This window comes from Stegodyphus dumicola, chromosome 3 (assembly GCF_044657685.1).
Source record: "Stegodyphus dumicola isolate Sdum_Otavi_A_Nest chromosome 3, ASM4465768v1".
NCBI classification, from domain to species: Eukaryota; Metazoa; Arthropoda; class Arachnida; order Araneae; family Eresidae; genus Stegodyphus; species Stegodyphus dumicola.
In genome coordinates, this window is record NC_140770.1 from 250,977,128 (window position 1) to 250,983,127 (window position 6,000).

Here is a 6,000-nt window from a genome sequence, read left to right on the forward strand (position 1 = left end):
GTTGTTCATATTTATTTCATTCAAGATAAGTTTAATTTCAGTTGTAATGCTTATTCTGGTAATTCATTACGATTTAGCAGTTACATATACTTTAGTCTTTCGAAGTCTAAATCAGCATTAAATGTACAGAAATTGCTTAGTTATATTGCAACCTCACTTTCTTATGCAAACTCAGGCATGTTTTAATATAAGCGGGGAGTTAGCAAAAATGTGTGAAATTTGTATTTGTTTATAGTATGAATACTGAATAGTCACAGATGGACCTTAAAACACAGAACTTGAGTTTAGATGAGATTAATGTTTAAACTTTTCCTTACAAATGCATTTCGTAGGAACTGACCAGAAACGTCTTTGGGAAGAAATAATTTTTTCCAGGGATATGATGAATATATGTAATTAAGAGATATTAATATAATTAAACGAATTAAAAGTTGCAAACTTAACAACAGGAAAAAGGAATATTAAAAAAATAGCTAAAAAGAATTTAAAAATCTAAAAATTTTCAGATTTTATATTTCGCCCCAAGGGACCTTTCACTTAAACCATAAAATTCAATTCAATAGCAATATCGCAAAATAATTTTAACTTGAGCATATCTTTAGAATTTCCGATACCCAGTCTCGAGCGCCGGTGATAACATTTTTTTTTTCCATACAGTGTTGCCATCGCTTTGAAATCCTTGAGTTTATTAATCAAAAATTCGTTAAAGTGTTACGCAATATGAAATCGATAATAAAGCAAATTTCAAATTCCAAATTTAGGCCAGCGCCGAATTTAGCATTTTTCTTAGGCGGGGCAAAAACTTAAAATTGCCGCCCTTACCCATCTTTCTTTTAAGTTTCTGTAACAAATTTTAGTTTTTTTAAATAAACATAGCAATAAGTAGTTTTCGAGATAAAATGTAAAATCCATTTTATAGTAAAAAATTCTGTATGCACCATTTTTGTTCTAAAAGAAATATACATAACAAAATGGTTTAGTTTCTTTACTCATGGCAAAGCATAAGAGAGCTACCTGCCTAAGAGGGAAGATGTCTTCGCTGAGGTCTTTTGAAGAGTACTTGGCTCATATGCAAGTTACGCATGAGCGAAACGACGGACACACCCATGCAGCCAGCTGATTCGCTTGATTCTGACCCCCGCCCGAACTACCAGTGTTCAGACTTTACATCTCAGCCGCTGGTGGCCAAATATACATAGCAAAAGTTACATATGTTATTACTAAAACATAGTCTTATCATTAAATATCATTAAAATAAAAATACATCCTTCACTCATCCCAGATACCGAGCAATCCAGAAAAACTAAAGACAAAACTTGCTCACTTACCTGGGTAGTGTGATGTTGAATCTGAATAAAAACTTTAAGAAGTTGATTTATCTAATTATATTCTCTCTACACTACAAAATACTCGTATATACATTTTTTAACAATTGTCGGGAAATTTTTCTGGTCCCGAAAGTTATTACACATCTTAATCAGTTCACGTCACGAGCTCGAAAGGGAAAAACCCTTTTTCTCTTCATAATTTAATGACAGCCAACGCCATCTGTGTCTTCCACATCAAATGAAGAGATTTGTGTTTAATGTTTGAATGATGTATTTCACAACACTCCTACCTTTTTGATTTTCTGAAGCAAAATCAAAAATCAAATAATGGTATCCTTAGTACAGGAACACACTTCTAGAGGGTACAATTTACGTACAGGACGAATCAGTATGCCATTTATAGTTTTCACTTTTACAACTCTTACACGTCCATCTCTGCTTGTACAAAGTTCTTGGACACGAGCAATTTGCCAGTTCACTCTTTTAAGGTTCTCACAACCTATTAGCACGATGTCTCCAACTTTTAATTCACAGTCCTTCTGTCCATGCTTTTGTACTAACTGTCCAAGGTACTCCTTGCGGAAACGGCTATGAAATTGTTCTCGAAGTTCCTGGCAGAAACGCTGACGAGCCAAGAGTTTATTTCGATCTAAAGTATCCAAATCTGCTGTACCTGAAACCTTAATATCCTGTAAGAACATGGAAGGCGTTAATGGTAGAAGATCCTCAGAGTCATTTGACACATAAGTAAGTGATCGACAGTTTATTACGGCTTCCACATCACAGATGACGGTGAGTAACTCTTCGTAATTGACTGCAGCTTGTCCTAAGACTCTCACAATCAAATTCTTGGTTGTGCGGATTAGACGCACAACCAAGCAGCAATGGGCGGAATGAACTTCCAAGTGATGGGATGCAAAGTTTCCTGAGCAATTACCTTTACCCAGTCAACCTTTTTGAGCAATGCAGATGTACCGACGAAATTTGTGCCGTTGTCTGAGTAAACTGTAGATGGCCGACCTCTTCTGGCTATGAACCGACGAAACGCTTGAATGAAGCATTCGGTACATACGGATGTCACTAGTTCCAAATGTACACATCTATATACAGCACACGTAAACAGTACTACCCAGGTTTTGTTTTTATTTTTGAGAATCAGAGGGCCACATAAATCTATGCCGGTAACTTCAAATGCGAAAGCATCTCGAACTCTGTCTAATGGTAATTGAATGGGTGCAGTAGTTGGAGGTTTTGCTGAAAATCGTTTACAACGGACGCACTGTTTCACCACCGATCTAATTCGGCGTCTTGCACCAATGATCCAGAATTCTTCTCTAATTATAACAGTTAATGCTTGTACGCCGGCATGAGAATGCTTTAAATGGTAATCTCTAATTAAACAGTCAACAATATAATGCTTAGAAGGTAATAAAATCGGGTACCGGAATGCATAAGAATCATCTCGTTCGGTAATTTTCGTTTTTACTCATCTTAAGCCACTCTGATCTTGTACGGTCAAAGGACCATTGATGGAGTCTCCAGTCTCTGGAAAACTCTCACCCTGAACAAGTGAAAGAAGTATAATTTTAGATTCCTTTATCTCGGAAGCAGACAGAAAAGGCTCTTTATTTACAATTTTCTTTTGACAATTTTTGATAAATCTCTTTATCCAACTTAAAACTCTTAACATTTTTGAAAATTTAGAAAACTTCTCACACCACTTAACTTTATCCGCTTTTGTAGTTATACTAAGATTTACATTTAAATTTATGCCTTTCCTGCGCTCGGAAAAAACTAAAGTTTAATTTGGCTTAACCTCTAATTTTTGCCATCTATCTCTAGGGCCTTTGAGCCAAACAGGCCCTCTCCACCAATTTAATTCGGAAAACTGAAGAGGGGAACAACCACGAGAAGGTAAATCAGCTGGGTTAAAATGACTCTGTATATATGACCACTGATTTGCTTTAGTGAAAGCGCAAATTTCCTTCACGCGATTGCCCACAAAAGTCCCCCACGCATCATTTTTTTTGAATCCAAGATATGGCCGTGGTGGAATCGGTCCAAAAATATTTCGGGATGTCATCTAATGTAAGAGCTTCTGTCACATATTTGGAAAGACAAACGCCCAAAAGACAAGCCATAAGTTCTAGACGGGGAATAGTAAGTTCTTTTAAGGGTGCGACTCTTGACTTAGCCATTACAAAACTGACTAATGTTTCGTCTTTAGTTTCGCATCTCAAAAATATTACCGTGGCATAAGCATGCTGGCTAGCATCACAAAATACATGAAGTGTCCAGGAACTTCTATCTCCAAAACCTATACGTCGCGGTATTCTCAACTTATTCAAAATTTGTAATTTATTATACCACCTCGAAAATTTACTTTTGATACTATCTGGTAATGGAGTATCCCAGTCTGCTTTTATCGCCCAAATTTCCTGTAGCAGTAACTTTGTAGGCAATAAAACAGGTGTCAAGAAACCCAAAGGATCAAACATTGTCTGCGTTACTGACAAAACCTCTCTTTTAGACAAATTATCCGAAACTAATGCAGTCTTAATTTCAATATAAAGGTTATCTTCTATTCTGTCCCACATAATTCCTAAAACTAGTACAGAATTTTCCATTGTGGACTCAGTGCACAAAGTACTTTGGGTTAGTTCCACATCTTTTTCTACTGGGCCATAGGTCCACATACGTAAGTCCATTTTTGCTTCAGCTAATATTTCAGTAGAATATTTCACAAAATTCACAAGCTCCTTTTCGTTATCAACAGAAGTCACAGAATTATCAATATAAAAGGATTTATTTAATTTCTGAGCAATAGAACTTTGTTCCTTTGGTACTTGTGCCAAATGAACTGAAATAACCGCTACTAATAGAAAAGGGCTAGACTTTACTCCAAAAACTACCCTCGTATGGCGGAAAACCTTCAGTACATTAACTTTCTCCCACCATAAAAATCTTAAAAAGTCCCTATCTTCTTTCCGTAATTGAATCTGTAAAAATGCACGCCGGATATCAGAGGTTACGCCAATGCATTTTTCTCTAAATCTTAACAAAATTGAAGGGATTTCTTCTATTAAATTTGGTCCTTTTACTAAATAATCATTAAGGGAGGGCGATCTATTAACTTTACATGATGCGTCAAAAACAGGTCTTATCTTAGTTGAGACACTGTCTGGTTTAAATACTGGGTGATGCGGTAAGTAGTGCCCTTTATAATTCAGTTCATTGTCTGGTACTATTTCAGTTACACCCTCCTCCATCCATTCATTAAAAATTATATCATATTCTTCATATTTATGTAAAGACTTGAGTTTTCGGGTGACACTGAACAATCTTTTTTCTGCTACATGACGATTTGATGGCAATTCTGCGTTATATACTAACCAAGGTAATCCGACACAATAACGACCATCTTCGTTTCTGGAAAGAGAGTTTAAAAATTGTTCGTGGGCAATTTCTTCCTCAGCAGTGTTAGTTGAATTCTGATGAGCATCTAATATTCCGATCGTTTCTAAGCTCCAAAGATCGGAGATTTTAAAGTCGTGACCCACTAAACTTGCACACAAAATGGAAGCATCTTTATCTTTGTGATTAACAAATTCCTCCGATACACCACAAGTCCAACCAAGTTTGGTACAAACTGCTGTTAGTCCTCCTTTTAATTGTTTTACTGATCCCGTGAGAATTTTTCCGTAAATATCACTACCGATGAGCATTTCTATTTTTGGACAATCTGCTCCCAGATCCGACAACCAAATGTTGTTTCGTTTTAATTCTTTTAATATCGGACCCTTGGATACCCGAGGTATATCCCCACATATTATGTCTTGATCTAAAAATTCAAATTCTAGATCTGAATACTTACGCGGACTGGCTGAACATAATTTTACCAAATATTTGTTATGCATCTTTGCCTCTGTTCTGGCACCTCCAAATAAAGTAAGAGCAACATTTTCTTTGGAAATGATTGGTAACCCCAATTCAGTGGCTAATGATTTCAAAATATACGATTTCTGGGAACCACAATCTAAGAGTACTCTAACATCTTTATGCTTTTTGACACCAGCTACTCTTACGCATAAAGTCATTAAAGCTACGTCAGCCGTACAAGTTTGCCTGGCTGTAGCCGTATGTATGTTGTCTATTTCTGATTTTTCTGTAGGAGGTTCAGTTTCATTATTAATGTCCGGACACAAAATAACTGAGTGTGATTTACCACAAGCAAAACACCTAAAAAACTGTTTACAGAACTTTGCCATATGATTTGGTTCCAAGCATTTTAAACAGCATTTTTTCTCCTTAACTTTAGAAATCCTTTCATTAAGAGATAATGAACGCGCATCGTAACAATTTTTACTATCATGCATTTTACCACAAAAAATACATGCATGTTCTCTGGTTGTAAGAAAACCTGTGGCAGTGGGAACATTTCCCTGTTTCTTAAATTTAAATTTACCTTTTGTTTCCCTCTTTGCTTTATCATGATATCCTTCTTTACGACTAACACCATCGAGTCCATTACGCGCCAATTTTAATCTCTCCTCACCCTCCACTTCAGACTTTAAAAATTTCATTAAGTTGGTAAGGCGAGAAAGATCAGTTCCTTCAGGCTGGTTAAAGAGCGAACTCCTTTGCCACGCCTTTAAAACATCCTCTGTGAGAC